Source organism: Myotis myotis, unplaced genomic scaffold, assembly GCF_014108235.1.
Source record: "Myotis myotis isolate mMyoMyo1 unplaced genomic scaffold, mMyoMyo1.p scaffold_m19_p_2, whole genome shotgun sequence".
Taxonomy (NCBI): Eukaryota; Metazoa; Chordata; class Mammalia; order Chiroptera; family Vespertilionidae; genus Myotis; species Myotis myotis.
In genome coordinates, this window is record NW_023416324.1 from 60,951,752 (window position 1) to 60,975,482 (window position 23,731).

Genomic DNA, 23,731 nt, shown 5'->3' on the forward strand with positions numbered 1-23,731 from the left:
GAATCTTACTTGTTACTGCTTAAAAAACAACTGCCCTGTTAGTCATTTCCATTGCTGCTCTTTAAATTCAATCTCAAAACCGAATAAAATTTCAACACTTTCAAAGAACCAGAGCAGCACAACTGACCCACCCCACGACTGGCAATTCAGAGGGAACGCAGGACAACCCCCTCTCTCCTTCTCCTGCTTCCAACAGAAGACCCTCAAGAAATCGAACTTGTGAAGTCCCCCAGCTTCCTCTACTTCACTGCAAATGTAATGCCACTTGCAGTTGTCAAAAATAGCTTCTGTAGAAAACTGGCCATTGTCTTTAGGAAAAGTTACACAAAGAAAATGAGTTTAGCCTTTATTTTCAAGAGTAATGGCATGGAATAAAAGACATCGGGACCAGTGTAAAAACATGAGGGCCTGTTTTCAGGATGAAAATATATTTAGGAGGACATGAACAGAGCTGGGGTGGGTCTGGAAATGGAAACCCCTCCCTCCCCCCAAAAAATGCTAATCCACTTTGGGTCATTTTTTTAAAAATATATTTTTATTGATTTCAGAGAGAGGAAGGGAGAGGAAGAGAGAAAAACATCAATGATGAGAATCATTGATTGGCTGCCTCCTGCATAACCCTATTGGGGATTTAGCCTGAAGCCTGGGCATGTGCCCTGACCAGGAATTGAACCCTGACCTCCTGGTTATGAGTGGATGCCCAACCACTGAGCAACACTGGCAGAACCCCTTTGGGTCATTTAAAAGGCAGTTTAAACAATTTAAAGGTGGCAGAGGGGGAAAATGACGTCAGTGTCCAAGCTAAAGGGAAAGGCTGGATTAGGGTGTACCTGGCTGTGGCCTGTCAAGTCACAGAGGAGTGTTACCTGGGCGCAGTGTGGGAGCTGGGCCCGTAAGCAGTCCCTCAGCTCCGTGTCGAAAAGGAAGCACCTGGAAAACGTCAGCCACACGGAGGCCATCAGGTAGGCCTGGGGGTCAGTGCGGGGCCTCACCAACACTCGCAAGCAACTAGCCGCCACGCAGCAAGCCCCCAGCGCAGCAAGAAGAGCAGAAGGATGACATAGAAATCATCTTGCACAGCCTCTTCTCCGTCTTTAACTCCTCGAGCGCGATTAGGCGGCCAGATGCCCAGGAGCAAGGGTGCTGTGGGGCTAAGTCCGAAGCCAGCCATCCAGTTGGCGGTGGGAAGTCCCGTCCTGGCTGACCTGGGGCACGAGGTGCACCAGCCTCATCTTGCGGAGGTGGTGGATGAAGAAGACCAGGTGGAGGGAGAGAGGTGCTGAGCGCTCCGGTGAGCCAAGGCACAAGGCGCATCCTCATCGTCATTAGGGCTGCCCCAGAGAGAAGACCAGAAGGCCGAGGCCAGGGCCAGCGCCTGGGCCCATGGGGTGCACAGCAGCATGGAGAGGGCACAGGGCCAGCCGGCCAGGCCCTTGGTATAGAAGCAGTGATGCGGCAGGCCAGGTAGCAGGTGACACTCACTTGAGGGAGCAGCAGGAAGGCAGAGTGGAAGCAGCTTCGTGGAAGCAGTAAGTATTGAATCAGGCAGTGTAACCCTTTAAAATATATATTGATTTTAGAGAGAGAGGAAAGGGGAGGGAAGAGAGAGATAGAGAGACATCCATTTGTTGTTCCACTTATTTATGCATTCATTGGTTGATTATTTTTTAAAATATATTTTTTATTGATTTCAGAGAGGAAAGGAGAGGAAGAGAGAGAGATAGGAACATGAATGATGAAAGAAAATTATTGATGCACTGCCTCCTGCACGCCCCCCACTGACAATTGAGCCCACAACTCGGGCATGTGCCCTGACTGGGAATCAAACCATGACCTTCTGGTTCATAGGTTTATGCTCAACCACCGAGCCACACAGGCCAGCTCATTGGTTGATCTTGATTTTGCCCTGACTGTATATGGAATCTGCAACCTTGGCATATCCAATGATGCTCTAACCAACTGAGCTACCCATCCAGGGCATGTAATCCTTTTTTTTTTTTTTTTAAATCATTGTTTTGACTATTTTTGCATTAATTTTAGATATTTTTTTTTCATTTCTAATGTATTCATTTTAAGCAACACATATTTCTCTAAGGAAATATTAAGTTTTATCTGTATCCTACACATTTTTATTTGTTTCTATTTTCTAAGTATTTTTTTATTATTTCTAATGTATTCAGGACAGGTTTTGTATTATTTAAATCTATTTAAGTTCCTTGACTTTTTTTGAAGTCTATGATCTACTTAAAGAATGTTCTGCCGAAACTGGTTTGGCTCAGTGGATAGAGCGTCGGCCTGCAGACTGAAAGGTCCCAGGTTCGATTCCGGTCAGGGGCATGTACCTGGGTTGCGGGCACATCCCCAGTGGGAGATGTGCAGGAGGCAGCTGATCGATGTTTCTCTCTCATCGATGTTTCTAACTCTCTATCTCTCTCCCTTCCTCTCTGTAAAAAATCAATAAAATATATTAAAAAAAAAAAGAATGTTCTATGTTAACTAAAGAGAATGTGTGTTCTCCTGTTCTTTGGTAAAGTATATTATATAGACCTATTAGTTGCAATAGGTTTGGTTGACAGTACTTTTCAAGCCAAGTTTATCTTTACTGATTTCTTTTCTTTTCTTTTTTTTTTGGGGGGGGGGAGTGTCTACTTATGTTATCAATTATTGAAACAAGATTATTGAATTCTGCAACTATAATTGTGGATATGTCTATTTCTTCTTTCAGGTCTAGGAACCTTTAAAATAATGCTACTGACTCACTCAGACCTGGCTGAGAAGTTTTACAAAACAAACTGCACTTTGAATCTCTGGGTCTAACAAAGATCAATATCAAAGCTTCATGACCAAAATATTATGTAGCTTATCTCCCTCCCTACGGTCCTTCCTTGGTTTTATTATTGGTGACAATATTGTGAAAGCAGTGTGAAATGGCCGATTCACACATGTGCCACGGTTTGCACACCGCCTGATCCTGCTGGAACATGATTTTCCCAAGAATGATGACAGTAATAAACATCGTCTGGCAGAGGCTTGCAAAATCTGCACCCATTTTAGTCACTCAATAATAGCCCATAAAGTTCTCTGAGAACTGCAGGAGAAAAGCAATGTACATAGTCCTGCATAAATTAAAACTAGCAATGCCAGCTCACTAGAACTCGACTTCTCACAACTGTGGAGCAATTAAAAAATAAACAAACGCCTGACTTGTGGGTGCGGCCAACAGCCATCAGAGAAGGTGTTCTCTGTTGGAGATCAAACCATTACCCAGCACTTTCTTTGTGTAGATGCCCTCTTTGGTCTGTGAAAATAATCAGCATAATTTACATAATCCTTCCTGATGCTTCTCTTTCAAAAGCAGAGCCAATCTGAATGAGGGAGGGGGATAATGTTCATCTTGATTTCCCTTTACATTAAAGATCACTGTTCTGTAGGAAGTGCAAGGCCATTCCTAATTTCCTTGTTTATTGTCAAGGTTTCAAGTTTGAGCTCTGTCATTTTTATAAGTGAACAATTCAGAAAAGCCCTTTATTTTATCAAGGTACAAAGAAATAAAGTAATCTGACATACCAAAAAAATATCTTCATAGAATCAAAAAATATTAATTCATAAAGTATATGTAACAATATTTCAGAATAACTTTTTACAGTCCTATTCACTGTGAGTAGGACTTTTTAGAGTATTTGGAATGAAAAACATAATCAGGTTTATGATCAGCTTTCCTTATCTATATTTCAATTGAAATCCTTGTCCCATAGTTATTTGGAAATTCCTTAAGTAGAAATCAGTGGGTACCACAGTTTTCTCTGTGCTCTAGCATAATATACAGTAGTTCATACAATGTGACTATATTAATGTTCCCCTCAAATAGCAAAACTACAATTGAGGAAATTGAACCCCGACCCAGAGATGAGTTTAATTGGCCTTAGTTATCCCAACTCACTTACTAGAGATTGCTCTAGTAAAGTACATGACCAATTCTGGCCAATAAGCCATGCAGTGAGGTTTATGAGAGGCCCTTAAAAACATTCTTTCTTTCTTGCCCTTTAGAATGAATGGAAAATCCTTTCTACCCCCTCCTCCCCACCTCCTGGTTGTAAATGAAGAAACAAGTAGCCCCTATTTCTTTTGGCATCTGTCTTAAGTCTTAGAGAAATAAGAGTCAGGATGAAGCTAGTGAGAAGGCAACTGAGTGTCTCGATCAACCAACACAGAACCTGCCCACCTGATTTCCTCTTTTTGGAGCTAGCAAATGACCTATTCTTTGAATGTCTTTGTTTCCGATTTTGTTACTTATGAGAGACAGTGCAACAGATTCAAGAACTTTACACATTTTCTTTCCAATAAGGCTAGTACCTTGTGGGGTGGAAGGATGCAGGTGTTCAGACAGTAAGCAAATGGGCCAAAATAACACTTGTGCCAAAAAAGCAGGCCCTTTGGACAGTCAGAGAATTATGAAGTAGGAAAGATAGAATCTTCTCCTCAGAGAGCTGGCTACACCTGGTAAGAGTTCCAGCTCTGTCACCTGTGAGAATCCTAGGTCTTCGCCAAACATTTCTGCAGTTTTCTTGGTGTTTACTTCCTCCAAAATTTTGTTCCTATATTCTTCTTCCTGATTCTGCAGGTGCCATTATCAATCACAGCCCATCCACCTCTCTGTGTACAGCAGTCACACACATACACACATACACACACACACACACACACACACACACACACACACACACACACACAACTTCACAGAGTGCCTGGCTGGTGTTGCTCAGTGGTTGAGTGTTAACTCATCAGACAAGAGGTCACTGGTTGGATTCCCAGTCAGGGCACATGCCCCAGTTTTGGCCTTGATCCCCAGGGGTCATGCAGGAGGCAGCCAATAGATGTTTTTCTCTCTCAAAGATGTTTCTATCTCTCTATCCCTCTCTAAAAATCATCAAAAACATTTTTTTTAAATCACAGAGCATTCTATAATGCTAATTTCCTAGATTATTTGGGGGGAATCACAGAAAGGGAACATGAATTCTCCCTTGTATAAATAGTTATATACAACATTCCATTTCTTCTCTTACCTTTCTTACCTTTCTGCTCCCAAAGACACACCCATGAGTTTTCCCAACAAACAGATAATCTCCCACCAGGATTCCTCTTCCAGCTGCAAAAATAAAATGTTTTCACATTAAACAGTTGTCCTTATCTTTTCCACTTTGTCAGAAATTCGGCTTAGTTATCAACGAGATATAGTTAGGATACTGCACCTACAAAATAGTACTCCCAACTATGGCTAGAAGCTTCTTTTTGAATCATTACAGCTCTGAACTCTGAATGGAGCTTAGGTTCTAGCCAGTCTTTCTCAAATAGAAAATAGCAGGGCCTTTACACATAAGTAAGGCCATGATCTGGGACAGAAGACAGGTACAAATGAATGGTTTTAGGAGCAGAATGATCTTCTGGTCAGAAATAGAGAACAAGCATTAAGCTGTAAATCACAGGAGAGGGCATAGTTCTTGTGTTAAGTGCCTTCTTGTTATAGACAGATTCCTGGTGGATGGCAGGATTTCAGCATTAGTGCTTGGTCCAGAGAAAGAAGAACTCTGGAAAAAATCTCACAATGTCAGTAGATACTTGCTATTAGATGCTTTCTGCTGCAAAACAAAAATGCTTCAATTTCTCTTCCAATGTAATTCACTTCTGTTGTAGATATCAAATATTTCAAAGCAAACAAACAACAAACAAACAAACAGTTAAAACTGTTACTGGTAATTCATCACTTATGGGTCTTACTTTTCTTTCTTTATTTTATGCTTTCATTTTTTTTGGTTGCCTTTTAAAAAAAAATTTATGTTCTTTATTGTTTAATGTATTACATAAGTCTCCTTTTTACCCCATTGCCCTCTTCCTGGCCTCCCCAACACCCAGCACATGCCCTCACCCCCCCACCCCAGTCTGTGTCCATTGGTTCTGTTTTTGTTCATCAGTTTATGTTGTTCATTATATTCCACAAATTAGTGAGATCATGTGGTATTTATCTTTCTCTGACTGGCTTATTTCGCTTAACATAATGCTCTCCAGGTCCATCCATGCAGTTGCAATGGTAAGAATTCCTCCTTTTTTACTGCAGCATAGTATTCCATTGTGTCGATGTACCACAGTTTTCTAGTCCACTCATCTGCTGATGGGCACTTAGGCTGTTTCTAAATCTTAGCTATTGTAAATTGTGATGATATGAACATAGGGGTGCATATATCTTTTCTGATTGGTGTTTCTGGGTCAAATGGAAGTTCCATTTTTAATTTTTTGAGGAAACTCCATACTGTTATCCCCAGTGGCTGCACCAGTCTGCATTCCCACCAGCAGTGCACGAGGGTTCCTTTTTCTCCGCATCCTCTCCAGCACTTGTCGTTTGTTGATTTGTTGAGGATAGCCATTCTGACAGATGTGAGATGGTATCTCATTGTTTTGATTTGCATCTCTCGGATGATTAGTGACTTTGAGCATGTTTTCATATGTCTCTGGGCCTTCTGTATGTCCTCTTTCGAAAGCTTTTTATTTATGTCCTTTGTCCATTTTTTGAGTGGATTGTTTTTCTTCCTTTTGTTAAGTTGTATGAGTTCCCTATAAATGTTGGAGATTAAACCCTTATCAGAGATAACATTGGCAAATATGTTCTCCCATGCAGTGGCTTTCTTGTTGTTTTGTTGATGGTTTCTTTTGCTGTGCAGAAGTTTTTTATGACTCTTGCTTTTCAATAACTGATCATGAAAAAAAAATTATTTGTACTCAAAACATCACCTTAGGAAAAAGCAATCTTATACTTTTGGGCCAATTTTTTATTCTTTATAAAGTATTAAACTATACTTGTCACAATAATGGTAGACACTATACTGCTATCTAATAACATATTCTGACAAATATGGAGCCAGCACATATATAATTGTGGATTACTACTTCTCAAAAACAGAAATATAATTAACAGTCTCAAATGACAGAAAGAGGACTCAGCTGTACACCAAAAAAAACCTATCGTCTTGCTTTGGCTCCATGACTTTTAAACTTCACCTTTACTTAAAAGGCCTTAGTTTTTTCATTGGTAAAATGAAGCAATTGTGTGCTTTTTTAAGAATGGAACTCACAGTTTTAAATTATTAGATCTGATTTTACTGAAAACACAAATCAAGGGACCTGATTTTTTTTTTTTTTCTCTCAGATCCATTATCTGTAATAGAAAATCATAAAATATCAGCAGTGGATATAAACATACCAGCATTGGAGCCCTTAAAAAAGGAGAGCCAAAGCCTGTCCCCTCTGCATTACCTACTGCGCAGAAAACTCTTTAGTTCAAGGTGATCTAATTATGTTAAGCTAGGTACCTGACTTGGCTGGCCAATCAATGATTGGCACCAGCAATTGGTATAGGAATAGGCATATGAAACAGCCTAGACTAATTAATCTCCTCTTAGGACACTTGCTGGAGCTAACCAGGAAGAAACAGCTTTTATTCTGAGATTGCAAGCAAAGGTAAAAAGATGACGTTAGTTTCCCAGTGGACATCTGATCACTGCTTGAAGTGAGCCATTTAGAGAGAGAAGGTAAGTGGAGGGGAACAGAGTTAAAGAAAGAGAAGGGACTTTGTTTTGAATTCTTAAATTCAAATGCTTGAAACCAGTATTTTTGTTTGTTTCATGAGTCAATAGATTCTCCCCCCTGCCCTTAGGATAATAATTTTCCTTGGATTTTTATCACTAAATACACAAAACATCAATTAATTTAAACATCAATTAAGCAAAACATAATAACTTAAGAATTTATTAGAAAATTGTAATGAGGTAAAGCATGCAAAGATATTTTTAAAATGCAAATTACTATTCAAATATGTTACCACAACTATTATTTTTATTCACTTTGCAACAAAAAATATAGAAAAGTACTTTAAAGAATAAAATACGTTTTTTGTCATTATTTAAATAAATATCATCTTAAGTAAAAGCACCTAATTTTTTGCATTCTTATCCTTGCTGCTTTAGGAGAATTTACTTGATTAGTTTATGGTCAAGAAGCCTGCTTGTTATCTATGGATTAGATATAATATCTAATTGTTGAATAGGAAGCAGGAATATATTCCCTTTTCCTTACAATATAGTTTTCACTCTCTTTTGCTCAACTTCTTATAACCCTTTGAGCTTTTGGAAGAAAAATGTGACATGAAAGAATTAGTATTCCAGTGATTTGCTAAGAATGAAAATAGAGACTTTGTGAGGTATGCTAAGTCTACAAGATTTTAAATAGGGTCTGAAATCATTAATTCACAAATTCTGGACTAACCCACTTCAATAATGAGGAGTTCCAGTACCTAGTTTGCAAAATGATTATATGCTTAAATGTGGGATTAAATTTTCTTTCAATTATAAGACTGAGTCTGGAAAATGCTCTAAGAGAATGAATAAAAAAATCCTGCAAGGGGTACATTTGGTCTAAAGTGCTTTAAATATGCTTCTTAATTGCTGGGGGCTATTTTGCTCTTCATCTAATTATTGTCTGAATTACTGAAGCTCAACTCATCTGATAAAATAGGTGAGCTTAGTGGTAATGAAGTCAGATAATGTCTTATCTGAGTGTCAAGCTAGGCATCAAATGGGCAGTGTGTTTAACCATTAGTAAGGAGTATACAGATTGAAATATTTTCATCCATGCTATATCTCTGCAGCCAATTCATTGGAATAATGAAAGGTTTAGAAATGGGAAAGCACTTGAGAAGCTGTGCCTTTAACAAATAAAACTGCTTGTTATTTAAATAAAGGTAATTAAAAGTGTAATGCTCTGGAACTATTAGGCACAGAATTCAAAACTAGATAATTTTTGTTTTGCGAAAGAGCCACTACCTTTAAGGAGGCATCGTCTTCGTCTCCACAATGAGAATCCCATAGATACTTTTAAAGAGCTGGAGATTAACTCATTTAACTAAACAGTCATTTTATGACTTTTTCACCAGGGAAGCCAGCATTTCCTTGGGATTCTTGAATTAGGGAGTTCCACACCAAGGTTCTGTAAATTAGCTATGTGGGCATTCATATTAGCAAGACCTTTACCTCTGCAGGGGGCCCCACATGGGCAAAAATCAAAGAAATGGTGGGAATATAGCAATCTTCTGCCTAGAGTGCTTTGATTTTGCATTACACCCATCTTTTCAAAAAACAAAATATCTGAAATCATTAATTGTTTGATTCTAATAAGTAACATGTATTGGAAGGCCAGGCACATCTGTGCTATGTTTCAGGTGTTCATTCTTATAGAGGGATTTTTATACACATTGGTCTTGTATTATGTAAAATGTGAAAATGTATACAGCTGCTCAGTACAAGTTTAAGGGCAGGTTTCTGTAAAACAAAAATGTATTTTAAATGAAATGTACAAATGTACTGGCTCTTCCATGTTTTTTCATGAACTCAAGCAAAGTATATTTACATATGAAAAAAAACACATCCAATTTCATTTAATCCCTCCCCCCCAACATATGGTAAGTATTTCCTTGGTTTCTAAATCTGGTGCAGTTCCCAATATACTTGGGGAGGAAGTGTAAGTTACCATACTTCCATCTAATTTTTCTCAGGGAAATTTGTAGAATATAAGTTTTACAGAATGGATGAGTTTCATTAAAAAGAAGAGTTTTTATCCCCGCAATGTTTGAAAGCTTGTGCAATTGCAGACAATCAAAGAAACTGTTCAAGATAAAACCACTGGCCCCAAATGGTGTCACTTGTGCTAAAGCCCATGATAACAAGCCTAGATTTAGTGCCTGACCTAATTGCTATTTCAACCTCTTTCAGAAATATAATCTTAATCTGTCTGTAATTTTCTGGTCAACACAATGAGGCCATCTGTCACATGGGCCCTCTCTATCATCCCTTATTCCTGAGAAAGAAGAGGCAATCTGCATGATAAAAACCCTTGTCATTCTCCTCCCTACCCACCCCCAGAGGAAGATGTCCTGGCCTAAAAATAATCCTCTTTTCTTTTGCTTCTAGCTCTCTTGCCTCACCCTTCTTCGTATTAAAAAAACAAACAAACAAAAAAACTTTCCATACTGTACAAGCCCTCCAAGCATAATTGGTAGATGGGTTGCTGCCTGATTCATAAACTGCTCAGTAAAGGCAATTGCATCTCCAAATTTGCTCAGTTAAATTTGGTTCTTTAACAAAACCATGATATTTTTTGGCTTTCTGTCAACAACACAATTTCCCATCCTTATATATGTTTCTTCAGTCAAGCATGCATCTTTACTAGCAATGGACCAGGAGAAAGACATGGACTATTCTGGATGTCTGGGACACCAAGTTTGTTAATGAGAGGAGTCTCTTGAGTCAGGCATTCTACTTTACCATGTTTGTTTTTGTTTTTCTATAGAAAACCAAACCAAACCAAGCAAGTTCCTAAAACATACTCTAAAATTATCACTAATTAGCATTACTGTAGAAATGTCTTCTTCCTAGGTTGATTTAGTAATCTTGGTTGCTTGGTATTTTCTAAATACATCAGTTTTATTTTGTGTAAAAAAATAACAATGCCTTTGTGCTGTCTACTACTTGTAACTATAAGGCTGAGTTGCTTTGGGCCTGCCGGGTCATGAAGAATTAGTAGATGACTGGTTCTTCCCATCTTGGAGCTCAGTCTAACACCTAGAGTATTTAAATAGGGAAATCGCCATTGACTTTGCAATCCCTTGGGTGACACTTGTTCTGTGAACAGATAAGGAGGGAGTAAGTCAAGTAAAGCTGTTGTCAGGAAGTCTCCACTGTCTCTTTGTCCCCAAAGGCAGGAACTGTCAACATTTGTGACTTCAAGCTAGCCCATGTCCTGATATTATTATGCACATTCCCACAGGGGATTCTTTGGAAGGACTTTTGCATTTATGTGAAAGGAAATATTTCAGCTCCTTTCACAAGCAGTGATTGCCCAAGACAAAGTGACTTACTGCTACATGAGTTGAAGGGCACAAACATATTATAATGTGTTTTGTCATAAACAATCACCGATTGAGGCTATTTTCACAGGTGATTGAACAAAATGAATAACAGAATGAGGATGTATATTCTGATTCTTGTTGCTCATGTAAACTCATGTTTTATATTTTAGAATTTGTTGAAGGCATAGTGTCTGCTTTGGGAATAAGCCCCATTAGTCAGGTCATTCCTCTTGGTCTATTCTAAAGTAGCTACATTTGGTGATTAAACTTCACATATTATATTAGGTAACAGAGCATGCTGTTAACAGCATGCTATCACTAAAGGCAAAATAAAGCATTCGTTTTAGATAAGTCAGGTTAATGCATGTCAGCTCTAACACTGCTATCTGAAATTACTGTAAAAGTAAGCTATAGAACATCATCAAAAATAGCAAGGTTTTGCTAGATACCTACTATGTGCTCAGTACTTTATCATAGTCTAAGAAGAAATGATATTATGTATTCTATTAACTATTCCTATCCTATTATATTATACTAGAGGCCCAGTGCACAAAAACTTGTGCACTCGGGGGGAGAGAATCCCTCAGCTCGGCCTGTGCCCTCTTGCAGTCTGGGACCCCTCGGGGGATGGCCACCTGCTGGCTTAGGCCTGCTCCCCAGGGGATTGGGCCTAAGCTGGCAATCAGACATCCCTCTGGCAGCCTGGCAGCCCTCGGGGGATGTCCACTTGCCAGCAGTGAGCAGACCTAAGCTGCAGTTGGTCATCTTTAGTGCTGATGAGGATGCGGGAGAGGCTCCCACCACCACCGCTGTACTGTCAGCCATCAGCCTGGCTTGTGGCTGAGCAGAGCTCCCCCATGTGGGAGTGCACTGACCACCAGAGGACAGCTCCTGCATTGAGCATCTGCCCCCTGGTGGTTAGTGTGTGTCATAGTGACCAGTCATTCCCAGTCTTTCTGCTGTTAGGGTCAGTTTACATATTACCCTTTTACTATATAGGATAGAGGCCTGGTGCACAGGTGGGGGCCGGCTGTTTTGTCCTGAAGGGTGTCCTGGATCAGGGTGGGGGTCCCGCTTGGGTGCCTGGCCAGCCTGGGTGAGGGGCTGATGGCTGTTTGCAGCTGGCCACACCCCCTTCAGGGTGGGGGTCCCCACTGGGGTGCCTGGCCAGCCTGGATGAGGGGCTGATGGCTGTTTTCAGGCTGGCCATACCCGCTTTAGGGTGGGGGACCCCACTGGGGTCCCTGGACAGTCTGGGTGAGGGGCTGAGGGCCGTTTTCAGGCTGGCGGGTGACTGAAGCTCCCAGCCTCTCCTTTATTTATTTATTTATTTATTTATTTATTTATTTCTGGGACTTATTTACCTTCTATAATTGAAACTTTGTTGCTGTCACTGGAGCTGAGAGCTGGCTCTTGCTCGCTCCAGCTCTGAGGCCACGGCCTGCTGAAAGCAGGTATCTGGGGTTTGTTTAGCTTCCATATTTGAAACTTTGTTGCTTTCAAAGCTCAGAGCCGGGCCGTGGCAGGCGGGGAACCTTGGCTTCCTCCATCACTGGAGCAAGCAAGCCTCCTGCTCACTTCAGCTGCGTGGCTGCCGGCCACCATCTTTGTTGAAGGTTAATTTGCATATCCCCCTGATTAGCCAATGGGAAGCGTAGCGAAGGTATGGTCAATTACCCTTTTGTCTTTTATTAGATAGGATTTCATAGGCTATATAAAACAGCAAGTAATTCAAGGCAGTAAATCTACTATATGCCTTGCAATGTATGGGGAAATATGAATCCCATTTAAGAGTCAAAACAACTGAGGTCGTTGCCAAGTAAGAGGTTGTATCAAGGATCCAAGTCTGTAAGAATGCTGAACAAGGCTGTTTAGTCTATCTTCTGTGTAATGGCAAGCTAAGGAACGAATTCAGTTTTGAGATCGTCAATCCAACAGATAACCTTAGAACGTGGACACTAGCCTTCCGCTTTTATTCTTCTGGGACTACTATTATCTGCCTTTAAGATCTTCAGAGGACCTTTTAGCTGATAACTCCAAATATGAGTTTTAAGCTAGCAATACTTTCTAAGCAATAGACATCATGAGATTCTTTTTCACTGCCTTTCACCTGATAGCATTAGTAAAGGACAGAGCACAAATCTATGGACTCCATTTCATCTATAATAGATTCAGGAAGATAAAAACTCACTAGCTTCCCTGTCAAGTAATTTTTTAAAATATGTTTTTCTGAACAAGAGAAGGACTATCCTGAATTATATGCAACTCTTCATTTAGTTAGTATTCAATTCTATTGTTTCCAATAAATAACTGGGTGCAAAATCATTTAAAGAGAAACTACCTTCTCTTTAAGGAAACAGTTACAGACTACTTTTATGAGATCTCTCTAGCAGAACAACTTGAAACTGAGGAAAATAAACCTAAACCATGTCCATGTACTAAAGGGAGACCTCAGGAGAAGTTCAACCTCTTAGGTCTGTCTTCATACCATTGGTGGTGGGTGTGGAAAAAAAGAAAATTGTGGTTTCAACAAAATTCAAACATTAGTGTATCAGATCTGAAAACGTTTATTCATTAAGTCTAAAATAAAGGAAAATGTTTTGAAAAATAACAGCCAGTAATTTAAGTCTGACTGGGGTAGATCTGAACTTGAGTTCTGGCCAATTTCAAGTATGTTATCATGGGTATTTACCATGACAACATCTGCATAGCATTACCTACTCACTTCTGAGAATTTAATGTGGGTACTCTTAAGAAACATGCTCCTTGAGGTCTGTTATATATATTTTTAAGACCACATTAAAAGAATCAGAAGTGGAAAAGATGTTTCCAAAAACTTAACACGGGCAATTCTCATACGGGGTTTTTGAAAATGTGCAGTATTTGCTTTAAGAACCAGAGACCATAGTATAAATTGTCTGTAGAAAACTGAAAGTGAATGAAAAAGTCACAAACTTTAACAGTTTCAGTAAAGTGTTACATTTTGGGAAATGATACAATGAAATGAACTCCCATGAATGTAGATAGTAAGGAGAATGGGACAAATGTGTATCTATTTATCATTTGATAGTGTCCTGTAATTTCCTTATAAAACCACTGTAAATGAAGCCTTAATGTGAGTGTGCAAATGAAAACAGAAGGCATAGCATCAATTTCACATATAGTTGTGTTTTCTTTATGTTAGTGCAAAATCCAAAGAAACCCTAGAGACTAATGCTGAAATTAGCATTAGTTTAATCCACTCATCTGCTGATGGGCACCCAGGCTGTTTCCAAATATTAGCTATGGTGAACTGTGCCTCTATGAACATAGGGGTGCATATGTCCTTTCTGATTGGTGTTTCTAGTTTCTTGGGATATATTTCTAGAAGTGGGATCACTGGGTCAAATGGGAGTTCCATTTTTAGTTTTTTTGAGGAAACTTCATACTGTTCTCCACAGTCTACAGGCTGCATCAGTCTACATTCCCACCAGCAGTGCAGAAGGTTTCCTTTTTCTCCGCATCCTCATCAACACTTGTCATTTGTTGATTTGTTGATGATAGCCATTCTGACAGATGTGAGATGGTATCTCATTGTTGTTTTGATTTGCATCTCTGGTATGATTAGTGACTTTGAGCATGTTTTCATATGTCTCTTGGTCTTCCTTATGTCCTCTTTTGAAAAGTATCTATTTAGGCCCATTGCCCATTTTTTGATTGGATTGTTTATCTTCCTTTTGTTAAGTTGTATGAGTTCCCTGTAAATGTTGGAGATTAAACCTTTATCGGTGATAATATTGGCAAATATGTTCTCCCATGCAGTGGGCTTTCTTGTTGTTTTGTTGATGGTTTCTTTTGCTGTACAGAAGCTTTTTATTTTGATGTACATCTACACAGTGGAATACTATGTTGTGGTAAAAAAGAAGGAATTCTTACCATTTGCAACAGCATGGATGGAACTGGAAAGCATTATGCTAAGTGAAATAATCCATATGATCTCACTCATTTGTGGAATATAATGAACAATATAAACTGATGAACAAAAACAGATCCAGAGGCATTGATCAGACCGTCAAACCTCAGAGGGAAGGTAGGGGAGGGTGGGAGTAAGGGGGAGAGATCATCCAAAGGACTTGTATGCATGCTTATTAGCCTAACCAATGGACACAGACACTGGGGGAGTGAGGTCATGGTTGGGGGGGAGGTGCGGGGCAATGGGGGGGATAAGGACACATCTGAAATACCTTAATCAATAAAGAAAAAAATAGTGTTCAGTTTAAAAACAGTGTGATGTAAGGTTAAATAATCAGAAAAGCAAAGCTTCCAAGATTTCTTGTGCTAAAAGTAAAACAGATAGGATGGTAAACAGATGTAGTTATCGAGCTGAAAGAACATTTGAATGAAGGCACTGAAAAGACAAAAAATAACGTTGTCTTCTTGTACTTTGAAGCTTCCTTATTGGAATGCAGTTCGCAGCGGGGGTAGGGGGTCTGTTTCATTTATGGAATTGCAATTCAAACCATTCTTTCCCACTGTTAATATATGTCACAAGAAGATTTCCCCATAGTGGGAACATTTTGTTAATAAACATTAAAAAAAATGTTGAGGGTCCCTTACATGTAACTAACTGGAACCATGCCTTTGCCAAGGTTTTAGTCAAACTCCGGGCTTTGAATTGTGCAGGCCTGACATGCCAGTGCAGAGACAAGTCACATTTCATTATGTTGTCGCTTTGCATCCCTTGGCATTTCATTGACACGCTGCAGGCTCTTGTTCCACTTTTTTATGCTTCTTTCCACGGTCCCCATTAAAGGCTCCAGGAACCAACAACTTCTTCAAGAATTGATAGCATTGTTCTTTTCAATGAACAATCACTTCCTTATTTGAATAATTCCAATAAAAGCCTTTGGTTCTGTTTATGGGAAAAATTTTACTTGGGATGCTCTGAACCCATCCAAATCACCAGCAGCCCTCTGTTTCCAAATGTGAATAGGGATTCAAATCTTCAGAAGTGATGAAACATGTATAGATATAAAAGCTTAAGCGACCATCACAACCAAACGGACAACCGAACAGTCTGCGTGGGGTGACCAGGCAGGCAGGGGGGTTAGTAAGGGATGACCAAACGACTCAGCAGCAAGCTGCAAAGATGGTGGCAGCCACAGCCAATAAGGAGGGAATATGTTAATTGACTGTCACACCCTCAAAGATGGTGGCATCCACAGCCAATAAGGAGGGAATATGCTAATTGACTGCCATGTCCTCACAGATGGCTGCCCCCACAGCCACAAGATGGCCATCAGGGAGGGCAGTTAGGGGTGACCAGGCCAGCAGGGGAGGGCAATTAGGGGTGACCAGGCTAGCAGGGGAGGGCAGTTGGGGGTGATTGGGCCGGCAAGGGAGCAGTTAGGCGTCGATCAGGCTGTCAGGGGAGTGGTTAGGGGGCAATCAGGCAGGCAGGCAGGTGAGCGGTTGGGAGCCAGCAGTCCCGGATTGTGAGAGGGATGTCTGACTGCTGGTTTAGGCCTGATCCCACAAGGGTCCCAGATTGGAGAGGGTGCAGGCTGGGCTGAGGGATAACCACCCCCCATGCATGAATTTCATGCACCAGGCCTCTAGTCTATATATATAAATAGGTAATATGCTAATTGTCTGTTATGGTATCCCAGTAATAACCAATTTGCATATTGACAGACCAGCAGGGGGCAGGCTGCTGGAGCCAAGTTCCTGGGGGGTCTGAGGAGAGTACCTGACAGGAGCTTGGACCAAAGAAGGAAGTAGAAGTGGCTATGGGGAGCTCTTCTAATCCCTATGCACGGACACCCTACCTCAGCCCCCACATTCCCGGGGGGACGACAGACACCCTACCCAAGCCCCCAGGGGGACAGCAAGGCTGACCAGATGGGGAGAAGACCTAGCTTTGGGGGTAGCTGCATCCTGCACCTCCGACTTCTGATCTCTTCCCCCTCCACCCCCGCCAGGGGTGCCACAATAATAGCACACTGGCGACCACCCATCAGCGCCCCTGAGGCACCCGGGGCTGCTGCTGGGCTCCCTCCACTGGGGCTAGGCAGGCCTATCCTCCCTACAACTCCAGACCTGGGTAGAGGCAGGCCTGAGGGCCCCCTAGGGTCAGACCCTTACCCCCTATAGCAACAGCGCCGTCTCCGCAGTGGAAGAATGCTAAACCTCACTGGGAGTGCGGCTAAACCCACCCTCCCAGCCTGCCTGGCACCACCCTGGCCCAGCCCCCACCCCGCTCCAGGAGATTGGAGCCCTGCCCTGAACAGGTACAGCTGCAAAGCAGCCACATACAATTTAAAGAATGGCACCAAGTGGGAAGGTTTGACAGTTACTCCCCCTTGGGCCTCACCACCTCCCTAGTGACCCCCCTAATGCCTTGCCCCCTAGCACCTCCAGGGACAACCACCACTACAGGGCTGCTGGCCAGAGTCCGCCCCTCTGAGGCCTGCATAACCTTCTGCAAAGCTTCCATAGCTACAGTCCCAGTGAACAATCATGCCCTTCTCCTTTAATCAGCACCTGCTACCTGCGAAGGTACCTGTGAGCTTAAAAATAACAATCCCTTCCCATTTAGACATCACTTACTTGATGAAACATTTCTAGGTTTATTAGCTCAGAACCTCCTCACGACAACCCAGTGAGGTATGCAGAGGAGAGATTACAATTCCCAGGGTATAAGCGTATGTATTCAGAAATGAAGCTCAGAGAGGAAAAGTGCAAGCCCAGAGGTTCCCAAGGTGCAGCACATGCCCCATGGGGGGCGGGGGGGGGGGTGATTTTAAGTGGGGGCAATTTGAAAATGAGTTAACAGTGAATTTTTTGCATTTCTTATGATTCTAGGGGGCCTCATCTACAGTGTATCCTATATAATAAAAGGCTAATATGCAAATGACCAAATGGTGGAATGACTGATCAGTATGATGCGTGCTGACCACCAGGGGCAGACAATGCAGGAGCTGCCCCCTGGTGGTCAGTGTGCTCCCACAGGCAGAAGCTGGGCTCATGGCTGGCGAGCACAGTGGCAGTGGTGGGAGCCTCTCCTGCCTCTGTGGCAACGCTAAGGATGTCCGACTAATGGCTTAGGCCCACTAAGCCATGACTCGGACATCCCCCCAGGCCTTCCAGACTGTGAGAGAACACAGGCCAGGCGAATTTCATGCACCGAGCCTCTAGTGTTAAAATAAAAACAATAAAAGCCTATTTACAAGTAGAATGTAAAGACTGGGTTAAAAGAGAAAAGATACAGACTTCCATTATGAAAAATACAGTTCTTTTGTAATTATAAAAGATACTCATTTTTACAGAAGAAAACTTTAGCAAGTGAAAGAAGGCAGCAATATTAAGAAAAATCGTCAGTAATTCCACTATTCAAAAATAAGCCCTATCATTTGGTTCATTGCTATCTATATCCAGAGTTATATTAACACGGGATGGATGTACATAAAGGTACTGTGTAATATAAAGAAACTTTTCTAAACATGGAATTATATTATAAACATTTCTCCATTCATTAGATATTCTCATGCAATACTGTTTTTATGCATCTTTATAGTTTTATTGTGTAGTTATGAGTTAATGTATTTCCTTAAGATAAATTCCTAAAATAGAATATGCCTGGGCAGACATTGCCAAATCTACCTCACTCCATCCAGGTTTTGATGTTTCTTTCCTCGATTCCTATGCATACTCTCAACAACAGCGTTTAAAAGTGCTAATTTCCCTGTTCTTCACTTACATCAGGCAGTATCATTTGTTATAACTTTGTCATCCTGATAAGTGGGAAATCAGTTAAAAAGCATTTAAATTGGTATTATTTGATAACTAATAAGATAAAATAATTTATTGTATGTTTTTGGTCATTTGTAACTGCTCCTGCCTTAAAAAGACCTAAGAAATTAAAAAAACAAACAAACAAACAAACATGTGATAGCTTCCTATAATAGGCTGTTTTAATATTAAAAAAAAACGTCATATTGAAGCATTTCTGTAACCATATTACTTCTCTGAAAGCATTGCACACCCAGAACCTACTTGGGAAGGTATGAAGTCTCTACTTCAACTAATAATTTATTTCTCTGTCACCCAAATGATTCTTAACTATTTGAGCAAGGAAAGTCATCCATTATTCCTTTAGGACAAACTATCTGTAGCCTCAGGGCAAAAACAAAACCAGAATTATTCGGTGTGCCTCAATCATAAATTCTGTCTCTCTTTTCCTCTGATTTCCATGGTCTGTCACTATTGTCCTTTCTCCATAGCTTTGTTTCTCATTCTTTCTGAGCTTTCTTTGTTTATTCCACTTTCATTTCAGATCTCTGGAGTCCCGGGGGATAATTTCAAAGCCTTGCTTTCTTATATACAGAAACTTTGGAATTGTTTTCTCCCTGAAGTTTTATTTCTTGTTCCCAGTGAGAGCAACAAAGATGACTGAGAATGAGAGATTACATTTAGTCTTGATGCAGAGAAAACTGTACTTCATAAGTAGATTGAATATTTTAAAATGTTTCTTTTTTCTGAAATAATAAAACAAAATATTTGCTGCAGCCTTTACCATGTGCTAGGCACTCTTATGTATTATTTTGTTTCATACACACAAAGTGCCATGAGATTGATGGTATTTCTCTTATTTCAGAGAGGAGAACACAGGACTGAGATTTAGAAAAAATAAAAATAAGAATATGTAACCCAAAGTTTTTTTTACCTAAGAATAAACAAACAATGCATGTGAAAGTGTATGTGTGTGTGTGTGTGTGTGTGTGTGTGTGTGTGTGTAGCACATAATTCAAACTGAAATATATTTGTAAACCAGTGCTAATAAAGTCTTTGCCACGAAAACAAAGCAAAGCAAAGCAAAACAAAACAAGTTTTCCTCATCTTTAACATTTTTGTTTTTTGGTCTTTTTCCCTCTAAAACCTTTATTCACTTTATTAAAGATGTTTTCATAGAACTATCAAAACTATCTTCCTTTCAAGACTATTCCTAATCCACTTATTTATCATCCCAAGAGTAGAATCTATGGACAAAGTGTGTTATATGTATATTCATGCTATATGACAAGAATCATGACAAATGATGGCTGGGTTATATAATGGACATTACCTGCTTTGGAAAATCATTTTAAATTATCTTTCAAATATTTGATGTCATTAATCCTCAATAAAAGAAGTAATATAATGTAATCATACACAATATTTTAAAGTTTACAAACTACTTCCAAGTAACTAGTGTCATTTAATTCTAAAATTTAAGCAGTAAGAAAATATCCTTTCTCCATTTGAGGAAACAAATACTACAGAGATAAAGTGCCTTGGTGAAGGCACAGCTAGAAATGTGCAAATCTCAGATTTAAATTAGTTCTTTTGTACTGAAATTAAAATTGATCCCTTCACTTGTCCAATACCTCTCCAACATTATCCATTCATCCATTTATTCATGTGTTCGGAGAATATTTGTTGGGCACATGTTATGTGTCAATATCATAGGAAACTCTGAAAGTCAATGATATGAAACACTCAGCCTCTACTTTCCTGAACTTAGAATGTTGCTAATGATTTATGTGTTGAAACCAAGCTAAATTATAAAACAATATATGTTCTAGAGATGTCTCAGATGTGGAAGAATGAAAGAAGGAGGAAACTTGCTTGGCCTTAGGACCAAGTCTGATTTTAAAGAATTTGAGTGATTTATCTTGTAGTAAGATAAGGAAGAATATTCCTAGCAGAATCAATAGCATAGGCAAAGTCACCATCAAAACAACTGATGTGGTATCTATAGCAGAATAAAGCTAGAACTTTGGCTAAATAGAAGAGAGCGAGGAATGATATAACTTTAGTTTACAGAAATAGTAGAACCAAATTATGTGGTCTCCACATGCCAGCATGAATTGATCAATAGTTTAAATTACACAATGCAGCGTGTGGGGGAGGGAGTGTTAAAGGGTGAAAGGAGTGTAACAGTCTTGAACACCCATATCCATCATCTTTGAATAAAGAACCTAGTTTACTCTTCATGTCAAGCTTTGTGATTGGAACTATTACTCATTTGCAGTTGAGGGAATTGAGGCTTACAGAAGTTACAAAACACATACAAGGTTATCCTGCTTACATATCACATGACTAGGATTAAAACAGGGGTCTATTTAAACCCAGAGCTCATGCTCTTTGTACTGCACTATAAAAGATTTTTTATGAAAAAGAGTAGCATAATTAGATATGTGTTGCATAAAGATAACTTGCAACATTTTAAGAAAATGGGGTTGGAGAAAATGGTCAAAACCAGGAGGGAAGAAACATTTTGCTTTCTTTGTGTTTTTTTTTTTAAAAAAAATGTTTGTATTGATTTTTAGAGAGAGAGAGAGAGAGAGAGAGGAAAGAGAGAAGCACTGATGTAAGAGTGAAAGATCAATCTGCTGCCTTCTGAACACCCCCTACCTGGCATATGCCTTGATGGGGTATCAAACTAGCAATCCTTCAGTGCACAGGACAACACCCAACCAACTGAGCCATGCCAGTCAGGGCTCTGCTTCCTTTATAAAGCCATCAAAAGTTATAAAATAAGTTTCCTTAGATTATATATATATATATATATATATATATATATATATATATATATATATAATTAGAGGCCCAGTGCATGAAATTCATGTGGGGGGGGGTCCCTCAGCCCAGCCTGCACCCTCTCCAATTAGGATCCCGTCAGGGGATGTCCCGACTACCTCTCACAATCCGGGACCACTAGCTCCTAACCTCTTGCCTGCCTGCCTCCTAATCGCCCCTAACCACCTCTGCCTGCTTGCCTGATCACCCCTAACTGCTCCCTTGCTGGCCTGATCACCCCTAACCGCCTCTGACTCCCCCCACAACCAGGACCCAGGATTCACTCTTCTGGCGGGTCGCAGGCACATGGGACCTGGTCTTCCTTCCCTCTGGACAGCTGCAGGCACCCAGGACCCGGACAGGCTTCACCTGGGCCAGCTGCAGCTGCAGGAGACCGTGGATGGGCAGCTTCACCCAGCTGCAGCTGCAGGCACCTGTTACCACGGGGTGGGTGGCTTGTCCCTCTCATGGGCCACAGCTACAGGCACTGGGGCCCAGGACCATGTGACGGGTAGCTTGTCCCTCTCCTGGGCCACAGCCTGGCTGGTCCCCATTCTTCTCTCCCGAGCTCATTTGTGCCTGGCTGGTTCCCATTCCTCTCTCCCCAATTTTGAGTGTCTGAGCTACGAGGACATGATGACCATTTGCATATTAGCTCTTTATTATCCTATCTAATAAAAGAGAAACATGGTAATTAGCCATATGTCCGCTACCCTTCCCATTGGCTAATCAGGGTGATATGCAAATTAACTGCCAGCCAAGATGGCGACCGGCAGCCAGGCAGCTTGAAGCAAACATGAGGCTTGCTTGCTTCAGTGATGGAGGACTCCAATGTTCCCTGCCTGCCACTGCCAGCCTCTGAGCTTGCAATTTGAAACATTGTTACAAATATAGAAGCTAAACAAAACCCCAGAAACCTGCTTTCAGCCAGCCGGAATCTCAGAGCTGGAGTTGAAAGAGTGTTTTGATTATAGAACCCAAACAAACCAGATACCTGCTTTCAGCAGCAGAGGCCTCAGAGCTGGAGCCAAGCCTCAGAGCTAAAGCTGGCCCAGAATAAAAAAAAGAAAAAAGAAAAAAAGGAGCGGTTGGGAACTTCAGTCACCCGCCAGCCTGAAAACAGCCCTCAGCCACTCACCCAGACTGGCCAGGCACCCCAGTGGGGAGCCCCACCCTGAAGGGGGTGTGACCAGTTGCAAACAGCCATCAGCCCCTCACCCAGGTTGGCCAGCCACCCCAGTAGGGACCCGCACCCTGATCCAGGACACCCTTCAGGGCAAACCAGCCGGCCCCCACCCGTGCACCAGGTCTCTATCCTATATAGTAAAAGGGTAATATGCCTCTCAGCACCGGGATCAGTGGAGCCGCGAGGCCTCCCGGCACCAGGATCAGTGTGACAAGGGGCAGCGCCCAAACCCGTGATCGCCCTGTGGCTCTATGTATGACAGGGGGCGGGGCCACAACCTCCCTATCCACCCTGCTCTGTTCTTGACAGGGAAAGGCGCCCCAACCCCCTGATCAGCCCAACTCTGTGCCTGATAGGGGGGAGCTCCCCAAACCCCTGATCAGCCTGCGGCTCTGTGTGTGACAGGGTGCGGCGCTCCAACCCCCTGATCGGCCCTGCTCTGTGTGTGACAGGGTGCGGTGTCCCAACCCCCCGCCCTCATGGGCCCTGCTCTGTGTGAGACGGGGTAGAACCATAACCTCACCTTCGGCCTTGCCCTGAGTGTGACAGGGGGGAGCTCCCCAACCCCCTGATCGACCCTGCTCTGTGCTTGACAGAGTACGGAGCCCCAACCCCCCTGATGGGCCCTGCTCTGTGAGTGATAGGGGGTCACGCTGCAACCTTCCCCATCAACCGTGCCTTGAATGTGAAAGGGGGCGGTGCCCCAACACCCAAATCGGCCCTACCCTGAGCATGACTGAGGGTAGCATCGCAACCTCCCAGTCCGCCCTGCTCTGTGCATGACAGAGGATGGCGCCCCAACTCCCCAATCAGCCCTGCTCTGAGCCCAACCAGGGGCTGCACCTAGGGATTGGGCCTGCCCTCTGCCACCCGGGAGCAGGCCTAAGCCAAGAGGTCGTTATCTCCCGAGGGGTCCCAGACTGCGAGAGGTCACAGGCCGGGCTGAGGGACCTCCCCTCCCCGCTCTGAGTGCACAAATTTTTCTGCACCGGGCC

General features: G+C 41.7%; 1 pseudogene; it reads right to left on the minus strand.

The window, feature by feature from the left end:
* Positions 1 to 239: 239 nt before the first annotated feature.
* LOC118675540 overlaps positions 240 to 23,731 on the minus strand; it is a 130,242-nt pseudogene continuing 106,750 nt past the window's right edge.